The sequence below is a fragment of the Leopardus geoffroyi genome, chromosome A3 (genome assembly GCF_018350155.1).
Source record: "Leopardus geoffroyi isolate Oge1 chromosome A3, O.geoffroyi_Oge1_pat1.0, whole genome shotgun sequence".
Classification (NCBI taxonomy): Eukaryota; Metazoa; Chordata; class Mammalia; order Carnivora; family Felidae; genus Leopardus; species Leopardus geoffroyi.
In genome coordinates, this window is record NC_059336.1 from 54,519,758 (window position 1) to 54,536,070 (window position 16,313).

The following is a 16,313-nucleotide window of genomic DNA, read 5'->3' on the forward strand; positions in this document are numbered from 1 at the left end:
AGGGGTCCCCACTATGGATGTGGGATGGCTCCATTAATTTGCCAGCGTACCCCAGTCAAGACCCTGCATCCTCCCCCCACATAGGATATTCTTCCAGAATTCCCAGAAGGATCAGACTCCAGGTCCACAGAGCAGTAACTGACTTCACAGTCCTTTCCTGGTGGCCCTCCCTTCTCTCTTTTCCTTTCCCTCTGTCATCATATGTGAAGTACACTTGTGCTCAGGTCCGTCTGGGACAGAACGAAGCTCAGACATCCCAGGCCCCGGGGGAAACTCCTCTCAGGGAAAGCCAGCTTCCTTCTGCAAGCCTGCAAGGGGAAAAAGAAGGCAGAGAATATTCATATTTCCATTATTTTGGTCTTTTCACATAAACTATCGCGTGAATCAAAGCCAGGGATCGAGTAGGGCCACCTTCTAGAGGCGAATTATGAGTTGAATTTTGACAAAGAGTTATAATCGTTAATATCTAGGAGGGACCTCCTGCTATGCCTGGCCGGGGCTCAGCTGCCAGAATCCAAAGCTTCTGCTCTTTTCCTCTGCTGCCCCAAGTGGGTGAGCCAGGGTGGCAGGAGGGAGCTGGGCACGGGGGGGGGGGGGGCCCTCCCCGGGGCTGGGAGGCACAGGACTGACAGGATGCCATGCTTGTGAACCGGGAAGAAGCTCGTGCTTCGTTCAAGCAGTGAAAGGGGTTTTCTAATCTCTGTTCCCTCAGAGGAAGCGATATTTAGTGGGCACTTGTACGAAAGCACCAACAGCATCCTCCTTTTTATCATTGTAAATGAAAGCAAGGCCTCAGAGGTCTGTCTGAATTCTCCATCTGTGCCTCCGGTCCCAGCAGATTTCACTGCGGAGATCCAGAAACGCAGGTTCTGTCCTGGTGTCTTAGCTTCTGAGCTTCTGTCTTCTGTCCATTGTTTGTGTCTCCATCCCTTCCTTTTCCTTCTGCCCTTTTGTCATCGCCTCTCTTCTTCTGTTCTATTTCTTTCATCTCTTACTTTAAAAAAAAAAATTTGTTTAATGTTTCTTTTTGAGAGATAGAGACAGAGCGTGAATGGGGAAGGGCAGAGAGCAAGAGAGGGAGACACAGAAGCCAAAGCGGGCTCCAGACTCTGAGCCGTCAGCACAGAGGCCAACATGGGGCTCGAACTTGGGAACGGTGAGATCATGACCTGAGCCGAAGTCAAATGCTTAACCGACTGAGCCACCCAGGCGCCCCTTTCTTCTCTTTTTTTACAAATACTTTTTACAAATACTTCTTAGCTGTCTACTGTCTGTGGGGTACTGTGTTCAAAAGGACAAGGCATCTGGCAAATGGCTGTTGGGAAGTTTTGGGGGAGAAGTTGGGAGCCATGGCTCCTTGCTGGGCCCGTCACACTGAGCCTTGGGGAAGCCACCTCCTGCAGACGAAGCTAACATGGGCCCAACTGATAAGCCAGAATTCCACTTGAATTATTAATTTCCGTGGGTGAGGTGCTGATCAGGATAATGGGTATCCATCACTGGATTCTGGGAGGAGATCAAACCAAGATAAAGAAACTTGGATATTCTTAAAATGATATCAACTCTTAAAGAAGCCAGATAGCCCTAAAGTGACCTTTCTTTTCAACCAGATTGCTCTTCATTCTAAGGCTTGTTTTGTTTGGAAAGCAGTAACAAATGCCAAGAACCTGGGCTTCCCCCAGGCAGACCTGTTGAGCCTGCCCCCCACCCAACCCCGTACATCCCCGCAGGGTTGGGCGGGCGCTGAGAACCCCTCTTCTGTGAAATCTGCCTGATTCTCAAGGCCCCACCATCATCTCAATATTTAGTACATGGAGGCAATTTCTGAAACACATGGCCTCCACAGGGCAGTGGCCTAATACAATCAAGTTTTCTTTCTCACATGAGTCACAGTCAGATGCAGGGTGGTGGTAATGGGGACCAAGGTAGGGCATCCTCTGCTCCATGCACCCCTGCAGAAACAGAAACCCAGGCTCCTACCAGCTGTGGCTCCCCCTCCTGACCAGAGTCCAGTCAAGAGGCCGCCCGCAACTGCTAGGGAGCAGGGACCACTAAGGAGGAGAGTGACATGGCCCTAGGTGAGCATTGTGCTTGGTGACAATGACCTTGGGCTACCTTAAACCGTGAGCCCTAAGGGCCATTAGAAGTTCATCCACTCTCAGGTCGTCTGAGCTGGAAGGAAGGAGGAAAGGTTATCCCTTTTGTGTCATAGACACAAGTCCTCTTGCCTAACCAGGTATATCCAGAAGCCAAGGTCACGGTCATGGCAACAAGAACTGGAACTCCAATCCCAATCCCCAGCTCCCTGTGTTACACACACACGTGAACTCCTGGCATGATGCTGCCTCCATCCCGCCAAGAACTGAGACGTGGGCTGTCAGACTCCATTAGTTAACTCACTTCTCGTTTGGGCCAGAAGGCTTTCACTAAACAAACTCTACTCTCCCATGGAACAAATGGCTGCACTTTCCCATTTGGAAATGCATTTTTGTTAAACTTCCTTTTTATAGAAAGACTGAAAGCCCTACTGTATCCCAAAATGGCTCAGCAGAGGGTGTTACGATATAAACGTCGTCTTCCTCTCAAATTGACAGAGGCTCATTATCTTCAAATTGCTTCAAGCGCCACCAAGATTAGCAATCTTCGGGAGTCTATGTTGATTCTGATGTCGCCTCTGAAGTTCCAAGAGGCCCCGTAGCCTCCAGATCTGTAGGGTCCCTGGGAGCCTCTAATCAGCTACCATCAGCTGCCTGACCTACTTGGAATTGGGAGTAGTGAAAACTGGGTATAGTCTTGTAGAAATCGGCACTGGATTATAGGATTAGCAGGCGCTGCTGGAGGCAAGGGGACTTTGGCTGTAATTGACACCAGGGCAGGTGTTTCAGGCTTTTGTCAAAGAACAATACAGCCAAGGAACCATGAGTGGGGTCAAAGAGGCATTTCACCGTTTGAAGACTCAAAATGAGGCTAATTGTAGAGAAAAGGCAAGGTAATAAAAAGGAGAGGGGTTGACTTCAGGAGAGGAGGTCAGAGGGAGGAAAGTTGGTTTGAAAGCAAGATCAGACATCAGAGGAGGGACTGATAGAGGCCAAGGCTGTGCTTCTCTGACGCTGTTAGTCCCTGGGGCTGGGAGCCCGCCGCATAGCCACATAGCCGGCCTGAGATCATTTCTTCCTTGATAAAGCTCAGAATACCAGGAGGATCAGAATCACAACAGTATCACTGTTCTGTGCTGTCTCTTCAGATCAGAACCATTCTGGCTCTCGTGTCCTTCCGACGACTGTCCCTGTGTTTCTAATGACGGCTGCACACTTGTTTCTATACCGTCTAACACGTAACCAGGAACAAATGCATCTCCGAGGCTTTGTTCAGCCTGACTTTGGGTTCATCCAGGGGAATTGGCATATGGAGATGTGTATTAGTATATTAGTCGAGGTTTTCCGGAGAGACAGAACCAGTAGCATATATGCTAATAAAGTATCCATCTATCTATAAATGTGAATGAATTCTCAGGCTCCACTCCAGACTTGCTGCATCAGATGCTCTGGAGGAGGCCTGGAAATTTGTGTGTGGGGGGGTTTGTGTTTTTGGTTTTAATGTTTATTTTTTGAGAGAGAGAGAGAGAGAGTGCAAGCAGGGCAGGGTCAGAGAGAGGGGGACAGAGGATCCAAAGCGGGCTCTGCGCTGACAGCAGCGAGCAGGGGGCTCAAACCTACGATCGCGAAACCATAACCCGAGCCGAAGGCGGACCCTCAACCGAATGAACCGCCCAGGTGCCCCCTGGAAATGTGTGTTTTAATCATTCCTCAGGTGATTGTGGTGCTCGAGAGAGTTTGGCAATCACTGGCATGGGAACTGAAAGGCTGAATTCTTCAAATACTTCCAGTGTGGCTTCCTGACTGTTGGTGCATTACGTGATAGTATCACACACTTCTCTGTCCAGCTTTGTGCAATTTATTGAGGGCTTCCATATATATTTGATCCTCACAATGGCTCTGTAAAATAAAGACAATCTTTGCAAATGAAGAAGGAAAAATACAATGACCTGGTTATTCCTACCACTATAATGCATCCTAATACAACCATCTCCTTCCTTTCTCTGTCCCTTTCTTATAATAACCTTCCCTCCCTCCTTCCCGCCCCTTAGTCACAGTGCTATGAAGCTCAGATTCCCTTTTGGGAAGAAAGGTCATATTCTCCCAGTTGCCAGAAGACTGTCCTTGGCTGTCAGCCCTCTTTGGGGCCCATTTTCCCTGGAGACAGCCTCTTTGCCCAAGGTCACACCTCCTTCTCAGAGGCGGCCCACATCCAGTGAGTGATTCATGTGAAGATACTATAGTCTGGCCCAGCTCCATCCCCCCCCCCCCCCCCAGTGAAGGGCCATCTTGCTAGAAGCTCCTGGTGGGTGGCAGTTCAACCTTTGTCCCCTCCCTTCAACAGTTGTTGATCCTTGTACATGCCCTCACGAGTGTCCTGCGTTCCATTCACTACCTCTGAGCGGGCCTCCCAGGGAACCCGCGCTGGGACACTTCATGTAGTGTTCGTGGATACTGACCTGACACAGATGGAGGCTTGTAATGACAGACCATTGTATTGTTAACTGCTAGTCTGACACCCCTTACTCGTACTTGCACGCGCACTAAACATTCTCTAGAAATTTGAGCCTGCTCAGCAGACACCAAGGCAACATGGATGGAAAAATATCTCTTCAAAGCTTACTACAAAACAAAAGTGGGTCATGCAAAGTCTCTCTTCGGCAGAGGCACTTGAGCTCTCTACCTATCTTGAATGTGTTTTCAGGTTGCCCTTCACACATCCTTTCGGCACGCAAGGCTTTTGCTTCCCCTCGAAAATCTTTCTTTGACCCTTGGAAGCGTTCAGTTTTCTGACGGGCCAAGACTTGCCTTGTTCCAGCATTTCACACAACACGCCTGGAGCAAGACACAGCACAAACCTTTCCAGCTACCTATTATTAAGCTGTCCATCTGGAAACTCGGGGATCCCTCCACGCCATCAATCTCCTTTTCCACGGACCACGTATCGTCCTTCCAGAAGCACACAGAAGTTGCTGCCTCCGGCACAGAGAAGCCAACAACGTCTTGTTCCCCCCCTCCACCCCGACAAAAAAAAGAAAGCTTTAAGACTTAACACCCTTGACACCATACCTGACAGATAGTTTTTCCTTTTTTTTCTGGAAAATAGATGAACTATTGTCTCCATGAAGCAAGTACTAATAAGCATGGCTATAGTGTTGCCTTTCCTTTTCCTGAAACTCATCATTTATTGATGGAGGGGCAGACCCGTTAGAGACCAGCAGGTTAACTGTGAAGCCCAAAGTGATGGCACGAGAGCAAAAGGAAATGAGTCGTGACCGTCTACACCTGCAAAGTGCTTTTACACTATGGGAAGGCAAGACCTGCTGCCCACAGGATCCAGGACTGGCGTTTTGACCTTGGAAGCAAAACATGGCTTTACAAGTGTCAGCAGAGGTGGTCCTTCCTCTGCCAAAAAGAAGCAGAATCCTTAGTCTTCGGACTGACTGCTCCCTTTACAGATGATGCTACTGAGAACCAGAGGTCTAGCGCCGCGCCCCCCCCCCCCCCCCCCCCCCCCCGCTCCTTCAACATCACAGAGACTTTGCAATCCAAGCTTCCGTTTTTGTTTTCCCCCCTCCTCCACAATTATTCTTAGCCAGTTAGGCCTACATTGCTTATCTGGCAATGTTCTGAAATTCAAAATTTTTGGTTTCAGAGCTAATGGAATTGTTTGAAAAAATTATCGGGTGAACATCAAGGTTTTCTCCCACTACCCAGGTAACTTTTCATCGATGGGTTATTTGAAAAGATTTCAATTTAATTTCAAAGCATTTAAAAAATTTCCTAGTGATTTACCTTTAAAATTGTAAATATATTATTTTTTAAATTGCGATAAGATGTACAACACGAAATTTACCACTTCGTTGATTTTATGTGTACAGCTCAGGGTATCTAGTACATTCACATGGTCGTACAGCCATCGCTGCCACACAGGTAATGTTCTCCAGAGCTTTTTCACCTTCCCAAACTCAAACTCTATGCCATTAAAAACTCTCATTCCTCCTCCTCCCTCCCCTGGTGACCATGTTCTACTTTCTGCCTCTAGAAACTTGACTACCCTGAGTCCCTCATTTAAATGGAACCCTACGATATTTTTTTCTCTGTATCTAGCTGATTTCACTCAGCGTAATGTTTTATATTTTTTTAATTTTTTTTAAATGTTTATTTTTGACAGAAAGAGAGCCAGAGCATGAACAGGGCAGGGGCAGAGAGAGAGGGAGACACAGAATCTGAAGCAGGCTCCAGACTCTGAGCTGTCAGCACAGAGGCCCATCGCAGGGTCTGAATTCACAGTCCGCGAGATCATGACCTGGGCCGAAGTTGGACATCCAACTGAGTCACCAGATGCCCCTCGCTCAGTGAAATGTTTTGAAGGTTCATCCATGTTGTAGCTCGTGTCGGCATCCCACTCCTTTGTAAGGCTGAATATATTCCCTTGTGCGTCTGTCTCCCATTTTGCTTGTCCATTCATCCATGCGTGGAGACTTGGGTGACTTCCACCTTCTGGCTCTTAAGAATAATGCTGCTGTGAAAAAGAGGGTACAAATATGTCCGTGAGTTTAAATATGATTTTTAATAATTAAAACTTAGTTTTAGAAAAACAAACTTACATTTGCTACTGATGAAGCTTCCTTCATTTGAACCAGGCTCTCACAATTTTACGGTCTGTTCCTATTATATTTCGGCTGCTTGCGTATATTTACAAACACAGGCTATGGCTCTTTTTTTTTTTTTTTTTTTTAATCTGGTTAGCCAGTGTGCATAAAGATAAAGTGGGCGCTGGCTGACAAGTGGTACAACTCTTCTAGAATGTCTTCCCCAGAATAGGACTTGCTTCGTTCCTTGCTGTATTTCTACTGCCTAACAGAAGAGCCTCTCAATTCATACTTGTTAGATGGATAAATGAAGGAGTTACATATTTTTCAACAATTTATTGTATTGATCTACTCATTTTTAACACATTATTTTTTTTTAATTTTTTTAATTTTATTTTTGAGAGAGAGAGAGAGAGAGAGCATGAGCAGGGGAGGGGCTGAGAGAGGGAGACACAGAATCCAAAGCAGGTTCCAGGCTCTGAGCTGTCAGCACAGAGCCTGACGTGAGGCTTGAACTCACAAACTGTGAGATCATGACCTGAGCCAACATCAGACACTTAACTGACTGAGCCACTGAGGCACCCCTTAACACATTAATTTTTAAGCAAACTTTCCTACAATGTATATCCAGCTATAGAGATCATTTTCTGTCATAATCATCACTAGATGGGATCAAGAAGAAATGCTTCCAGAGCTGTTAGTTTGTGACTAAATAGGTAAAGACAACTCCTTCAAAATAGAGATATCTCCCACTCCGAATGGTGTTTGGTTCTCAAAGTACCTTTTTTTTTTTTTTTTTTTTTTTTTTTGCCCCAATAACTTAGATACCTTGTTGGCTGTATTGGAGTTGTTTAAAAATATAAACTCTGATCTCTTAACTACATCTCAAGTTTGCAACTCTCCAGAAGACTGTCAAACATGGATGGATCAGCAGACTATGATTATAATAATGCTGCGTAACAAACGAGCACACATCACGCAGCATACAGAAATAAGCATTTAATTAGCTCATGAACCTTAAGGATGGCCGGGGCTTGGCTGGTCTAGGCTGGGTTTGGCTGGGCCAGTCTGCTTCCAGCCATGAGTCCAACACAACATGGCTTCTCATTGAGGTCTGGGCTCAGCTCAGATCTGCTCCATGCATGTTCATTCTGAGATGACAGCAAAAGAAACAGTGCTTCTCATGGCCAGGCAGAGGCACAAGATAGCAAGTGGAAACAGCAAGGCCTCCTAAAGCCTAGGTTCAGAATTGGCACATTGTTATCGCTGTTTCAATCTACCAGCTAAAGCAAGTCCCATGGCCAAAGTTAAGGGAGGGGAATATGTTCTACATTTTAGGGGGAAAACTATAAAGTCACATGTCAAAGATCTGGGTGCAGAAAGGGTTGAAGAATGAGAGCCACTAATGCAACCTTCCTAACCCGGCTATGGAAAGACAGTCAAGAACAATTCAGCCTCTCCAAAAGAGGCAAACAACATGCCAACAACCTAGCATTTCAGCATTCAGATATAATCATAAAGCACCTACAGTGAAACCTCAAGCAGGACTCGGCTCGAATCTGCTGGCAGAACAGAAAAGTAAGAACTACAATACTTCCTCCTTTGAGTTATTAACATGCCAGGCCTCATGGCAGCAGCTGAGAAAATGAGGCTCCTGCCCTCTCTACTCAGGCAGCAATCGTCACTCTGCGTCAGAGTCTTTCCAAAACAGTTCTCTGACTATTGCTAAAGTAAAGCTTGATCTTTCCTACGAGAAAAAAAAAAAAAAAAGGAATGCCTTGCCTGTGATCCCCTGCATGCAAGGATAATTAGTGTCAGATGCCATTTTGATACCGTTGCTCCCCCAGCAGCTGGCAGTGAACACGTGAGATCAGCTCAAAAGCAAACAGCAAGGTCCCTTCTAGCTGCTGGCCCCGGAAATCAGGTCTGATGCCAGGTAATCAGAGTAACATTTCTCTAGGCTCCTCTAACTGAGGCAAGGCAGTTACCATTAAAAACTTGACACACTGGAACAAAGTCTCAGCGGTGAGGCTGTGCTCCTTTCAGACGCCCCAAGTTCTCATGAACATTTCGGACCACGCTGAGGTCCACAACAGGCAGGCTTGCAATGGGGGGACTGGGTTGGCCCAATTCTACCTGATGTCCGGTTCCATTAACAACAGGAAGTGTCAGGGACAGAGAAGACAGGAGAAACCAAGGGCTCTCCTGCATAGCTGGCCTGTTTCTGAATGACTCAGTTGTGGGTATTTTTCTCATCATGAAAGCCCTCCGCAGAGTTCCTTCTCTTTCATAAAGTGATTTCTTTTGTGGAGCTGACTCAGGGAAGCTGGGCTCCTCTGGGAAGCAGAGTTTATGTGAAAGAAGAGATGATCGAGGTTGGTAGTGACATGGTCAAAATGGACATCGGGGAAAAAAACAGGCAGAGGGGCCTGTGGATTGGTCTAGAAATGGTTAGAAAGAAAATGTACTTACTAAATGTACTCACATTGCCAGTCCCCTGTGGTGCAGATTATAGAGAGACTTTTCCATTCTTCAAAGCTGTGTTACTGAAGACTGATAAATACTGACAAATGAGTCAGGCATATGGTGGGTGTTCAATCGATGTCCCGGATTGAATGAAGCCTGGTGACACTGCGAAGGAGAGAATATGGTGTGCAGGGATTAGAGTTCCCTTTGAGGGAGAGATTTAGACACCTCATCTCTCTCAAGTTTAGGCATGGAAGTGGCGGCCATAGCAGGTCACCTTGACTGGCACAGGTGTTCTTGGGTTCATGAAGAACTTGCATGAATCGTCTTAGTTATGCAGAATTTCTTACATTCAAGATCTTGCTAACTGCATCTTCCTGGTATCTTTTCATGTGTCCCCCTTTCTCCTGCATTTCCAGTAATGGGTAGAGCAATGGGCCTGATGAGATTCTGACTCAATTCTTCTGGCAGAATTCTTCATGGATGATGCTGTGTATTTCACATTGCATCTTATGAAGAGGTTACTGCACTACTGGTCATGTCAGTGTTGACCAATGGGCTGTCAGCCTGCCTCACCTAATAAGAAGTTACTCATTCATCCTTCATCTAAGTGTTCTAGCATCTACTGGGGATTGTTGGCTAGATCCATTATTTCACGTAGGATAACGCATCACTTTTGATCTGGCCCCAACTCAGGGCCATGATCCCTAATTCTATCAAGTTCTCCCAAGTTTATGGGTATCTTCAGGCAGGGTTGGGGCTGGGGAGGGACAAAAACAACTAAGGACAGCTGAACAGTAGGAGGCCTTTATGATTGATGATATTCCTTTCCAGTTGTTATGCAGAGGACCTTCTTAAAGTCCAGTAGCTTCCATAAGCAATGAGGCCCAGTGTCCCTACTGCTACTGTAAATGCAGGAAGACACTTCAGTGACTCCTGATACCTTCTGTCCCACCTGGCAACAGGTTCAGCCTCTGAAGTAGCCATCTCACGTTGGTTGCATTGGATGTAACATCACACTAGCCAGTGCAGTGGAGAATGCCAGCTGGTTTATTGTTTATTGTTCTTGACCTGGACTCAGATAGCCAGGTTATACACCTCCATAAGCTAGTCTTCTGGGTAATTTTACTTGAAGATTTTACTTGACTCCCTGGTCCATGCTCCCAAACTTGGTAGTCTCAATAGAAAAGCAGTTCTGGGGGCATCTAGGTGGCTCAGTTGGTTTCTGACTCTTGGTTTCGGCTCAGTCTGACTCTTGGTTTCGGCTCAGGTCATGATCTCATGGTTTGTGAGATCCAGCCCCATGTTGGGCTCTGCACTGACAGCCTGCTTGCAGTCTTTCTCTCTCTCTCTCTTTCTCTCTCTCTGCTCCTCCTCTGCTTGCATGTTCTCTCTCTTTCTCTCTCTCTCAAAATAAATTAATTAAAAAAAAAAAAAGGAAGGCAATTCTGGATGTATCACCTCACCATACCCTCCAGAGTTTATTGCTACAGCAATAAATGACCCCAAGAGAAAACTGTGAACTTTATCAGTTACTGTTCTTTTCATCTGTCTTATGTGTGTGGATTAAATGTTAAGTTGGTTTAGGGGATAATGTGGTAAAAAAAAAAAATTGAGCCCCAAATCTGAGTGGTTTAGCATTTAAAAAGTTTGCTTTTCACTGTGGCGCACGTCGGAAGTGGGCTGGTGGGGAGACTTGGCCCAGCAGTCATTCAGGGACCTAGGTTGACAGAGGCCCCACTATCTTAATCCTGCATCATCTGGAAGCTTGGTCTCTATGGCAAAGAGAGTTCTGGAGGTTCTTGAATGAGAATCAAAATCTTTGGCTGGAAGTAACTTAAGTCACTTCTGCTCTCAGTTCCTTGGCCAAAACTCATCGCTGGTTCCAACTAGTCATTTAATCTTCCTGGTGGCTGGAATGAGAGGAGAACCACAGGTGGGTGGGGATGAAAAATACCCACCATTGAATGTTAGAGGTTGGTACAATAAGGCCCGCAGTCATTTGAAATGTATACACCGAGGTTTGTCAGATGTAACCGTTTCTGGGATTCCGCACATTCTTGTAGTTACTTGTTGGAAAAAATTTTGCTGGACTTTACTACTTACCAGACACGTGCTCCAAGCACTGGAGACAAAGCAGCAAACAAAAAAGACAAATGCTTACCTTCCCGGGGAGGAGACAGTGACCACAGCGACTCTCTGCCATAAACGAGTATACAGTACTGTGTCGGGCAGTGACAGGTGCTGTGATTCAAAGTAAAGCAAAGACACATCTACAAAGGTATGAAGCTGGGTACCACTTCAGCACAGGCTTCTCTCGGGAGTGGATCTTTAAAAAGAGAACAGTGCAGAGAGGTCAGTCATGGTGGGAGAGTGCGAATATGGAGGAAAGCCCATATACTGCCAGATGTGGGAGTAGAGGGAATGCGTTCAAGAACAGCACGTCAGGGGCAGGGGATGGGCAAAATGAACGAAAGGGAGCAGGAGATACAGGCTTCCAGTTATGGAATCAATAAGTCACGGGGATGAAAGGCACAGCCTAGGGAGTATAGTCAATGGTACTGTAACAGCATTGTATGGTGACAGATGACAGCTTTACTTGTGAGCATAGCATAAAGTGGTATAGACTTGTGGAATCTAAGGTAACATTGTGGATCAACTGTAATGAAAGAAAGAAAGAAAGAAAGAAAGAAAGAAAGAAAGAAAGAAAAGAAAAGAAAAAGAGAGAGAGGGAAGAAGGAAGGAAGGAAGGAAGGAAGAAACAACATCAAGTCAGATGCTATGGTAAGCACAACAAAGAGGGAGGAGCTATAGTGATAAGGTTGGAAGAAGTGGCCAAGGACCAGGTCACAGTGACCTTCGGAGCCCAGGGAGAATTTTGGGTTATATTTTAAGTGTGATGAGAAGCTATGAGAGGATTTTGAGGAGGGCAGTCACCTTATTTAGTTTGTACTTCTAAAAGATCCCCTGATTTCCTGGGGGAAAACACATCGTAGGGGGATGGAGAGATTAGGTAGGAGGCTCCAGTGTGAGCACAGGAGACAGATGGCTATGGTGGCCAAGACTTTGAGGGGAGCGGCTGGATTCGGGACATGTTTTCAAGGTACGGTCCAACAGGCCACGTGTCCCTAGAGGTCACTGATGTTCAGTCTCTCTGTGCCAGCACATTCAGGCACCGAGAAGCTGTGTGATGTGATAAAAAAAGCAGGAGCCCTGGAGTCAGGCAGAGCTGTCTTTGCACTTCTGCTCTATCAGTTGCCAGCTCTCTTATCTTGGGGTGAGTTGCTTCAACTCAAGAGCCTGTGAATGGAGGTAATGATGCCCATCTCATGGGATTGTTGTGAGGGTTACAAGCAGAATATGAAAGGACTTCCGTGTTGCTTTACCATTTACTTTGGAATATTCCACTATGATAGTTTTAATCTACTCCTGATTAATATTTAAAATGCATTTGAGGGGCGTCTGGTGGCTCAGTCAGTTGAGCATCTGACTCTTGATTTCGGCCCAGGTGATAATCTCACAGCTGTGAGATCGAGCCCCTTGTCTGACTCTGCACTGGGCATAGAGCCTGCTTAAGATTCTCTCTCTCCCTCCACCTCTCCCCCACTCATTCTCTGTCTCTCTCTTTCAAAACAAACAAATAAAAATAAATAAATAAATAAGAATGGAATGGAATGGAATGGAATGGAATAGATGGAATGGAATGGAATGGAATAGATGGAATGGAATGGAATGGAATGGAATGGAATGGAATAGAAGAATAGAATAGAGTAGAATAGATGCATTTGAAAGACCCTAATCAAAACTCCACACTCCAGCAGAGGCTATGATCAGTACCTCCATTCTCAAAGTGTGTGCATTAAAGCTTTTTTAAAAATTAAAAAAATTAAATTTGAATTAAAAAAAATGCAACTTAAAGATTGAGAGATGTTAGAAATAATATTTCACTAGTTAAATCACTGGTGGCTAGAAATAGCATAAGAACAAGGTGAGCCCAGCAGCCTAGCACTTTCTGGAATGAGGACTTCAAGTCCTGTTGTTCCAGCCTCTGCCACTTAGTGGAGGATTCTGCTGCCTGATCTGATTCGAAGGTGAGAAGGTCCTACCTCTGAAATGTCACCACATCTGCCTTCAGGAAACCCTTCGTGCAAGGGGTTGCCAAAGGGCCCAGAGCACAGGGAGCCTGGATTTTCCCGAACTTGCACAAAGTCCTCTGGGCTTTCTAATGAGGAACATTTCAGAGGTCAGTCTGATATTTGCTGTCACTATAATCTTCCACCCAGTGGAAAGGAGGGGATGGGCTGATCTACAGGTACCCCTCCTCCTGCCATCTTTAATCATCAGGGGCTACATAGATCAACTGAAAACACCCACCACAGTAAAAACACACCTTGACATTATGGACGGGCACTTAGCCCAGTGCCAGCATAAAGGAGGCCCTCAACAATAGTCGGTGTTTTTACTTTATAGGTGAGAAACTTGAGGCCTAGAGTTGTCGGTAAGTGGCAAAGCAGGGAAGAAGGCTGAACTCTGCTTGGTCCAGAAAGTTCAGTCTTATTCACCCTTTCCTCTACAGCCTCAGAGGAGACTGAGGCTCTTCGTGGGGCCCCTGAGCGCCAGACTAAGCCACTGAGTTACTCTCAGCTTGCAGGTAATTGGGAGCCATCAGCAGGTGAGAAGTAACAACAGATGTGACAATTTATAAAATTCCTCTGACAACAGACTGCAGGATACATTTCAGTGGATAGAAACTAGGGACATGGAAACCAGTGAAGATTCTCCTTAAATAGAAAAACAGACTTGAATGTGAATGATAGCAAGGGGCAAGCCTAATGACTGTGTGCCAGCCTACAGAGGACGGGTAGCAGAATTTGGTGGCTGTCATGGAACAAAAAGCATGAGAGCCCCTGTCTTCTCACTGGAAGTTAATGGCAATACTAGGGAAGGGGACTCTTGCGCCCAGGGTCCAAGAAGCGTAGGACGGGGAGTACACTCCTTCTCGGCTAAGCTGTTCATTAGTTGGGTCACCCAAGCTTGAAGACATCTAGGAAGGTCTTACTCAGAAGGGTGATCCAATCAGGAAAAGAAAATGATGAGATAATGGGAAGATGACATTGGGGGCTGTAAGTAGGAAGGTGCATGTGTCAGGGTGGAGGGAGTGTGTGTCGATCAAGTTGTGCGAGAGTGAGTGTGTGTCTATGAGTGTGCGTGTGTACATGTGTGAGTGTGTATGTTGGGTGGGGTGTCTGGACAGAAGGCTTGCTTCAAGTAGCAGGTACATGTCTGCATCCAGAAATGAATACCGCATACCATCTCTTTCAGTTATTGGGTAGCTGAACTTCCAAGAAAGGTATCTTGTAGTCGAGCCCCTCTGTTCCAAGTATGGAACTTTGCTATCTACAAGAAAAAAATAAAATCCTGGCATCTGCCTAGCGTTATCGGGATTTGCCTTGCAAGTAGCCACACATTACTTGCCCGATCAATTAATGATTTGAGGCAGGCAAGGATAACGGGGTTAGGCTGCTCGATCTTGACTTTCTGGTGTTCTCTTGGTCATGCAGCAAGGAGGGGCTGGGCAAGGCATCAAAGCTGGAGGTGGCCTGATGTGGGCTCTTTCAAAAGACCGGAAACTAGCTGCCAAATTATCGACAAGAGTCCTCGACACAGGCAAGAGACGCTTTACTTTTTATTTTTATTTATTTATTTATTTTGAGAGAGAGACAGAGAGGGAGAGAAAGCAAGCATGTGAGTGGGGGGGAGGCAGAGGGCAAGGGAGAGAGAGAGAATCCTATGCCGGCTCTGCACTCAGCACAGAGCCTGATGCAGGGTTCAATCCCACGACCATGAGATCAGGACTTGACCCCGAAATCAAGAGTCAATGCTTAACCAAGTGAGCCACCCAGGCGCCCTCAAGAGAAGCTTTAGATGTTATTTTGAAAGGTTTGACAGGGCGCCTGGGTGGCTCAGTTGGTTAGGGGACTGACTTCGGCTCAGGTCATGATCTTGCAGTTTGTGAGTTCGAGCCCTGTGTCAGGCTCTGTGCCAACAGCTCAGAGCCTGGAGCCTGTTTCAGATTCTGTGTCTCCTCCTCTCTCTACCCCTCCCCTGCTGGTGCTCTATGTCTCTCTCTCTCAATAATAAATAAACGCTAAAAAAAAAAAAAAAAGAAAGAAAGAAAGGTTTGACAAATGCCAATGATATCTTCAAGAGCTTAGCTTAGCCCCACGTTGGTGGGGGAGTGAGAGGTTTTTGTTTTTTGTTTTTTGTTTTAATTTTTTGTTGTTTTTTTTTAAATACCAGGGAACTTCTGGTTGAGAGGAGCAGATGTGTTACTAAGAGTTACACTTAACCCATTTGTCATTTCCTGAGAACTCCTAAAGCTTTCTGCTTTTAGGTTGGAGAGACGCAACATACTGATCTCAAGAGGAAAATCTGATGCAGGCTAGATTGAATCTAAGTTCATTCCAGTAACTAAGAGAGTCAAGGGCATTTTAAAATATCACATTTGCATCGCTAACTGCATAAACACCTTTTAATTGCCCTATTGTTTTTGAGCAGGCTTATTACATTTCTAATCCAGACTTCTTTCAAATAAAATATTATGATTTTTAAGGTTTTCTTTTATCTTCTGAAAAGGATCTTTATTCCATCAACTGGAGCTTGGGGTGCAGATTTTTTTCTCCCCTGCAGGCTGATTGCGTTTCTCTAAGGTCATCAGAGAAAACCCCTGTTTCTGAAAGCCGCCTTCAAAGTGCTGACCCCGAGGGCGACAGTGTCGTCATAAGATCAAAGAATGCTCTGTCTGCAGTGGCATTTTTGCCAGCTTGGCAAAGCACAGGACTGGGCATCGGGAGAGCGAGACTTTGGTCCCTGGGCCCTGGGCAGGTCTCCTTTACCCTGGATGTCTCTGCGCTCCTGTGCAAGCAAGGAAGGGGGTGGGCCAAAGGATCAGCCAGGACCATTTCAGCTGTGAAACTTCCAAAATGTCTAGTTAGTGCCCACTACGGTTCTTAGACCTTATGATACCACCTGTCCACCCTACCATCTTTGGTTTTCGTTTTATTTAAAACTATTTTTATTTATTTATTTGTTTGTTTATTTATTTATTTTGAGAGAGAGAGAGAGAGAGAGAGCGAGGGAGAGGCACAGAGAGAGG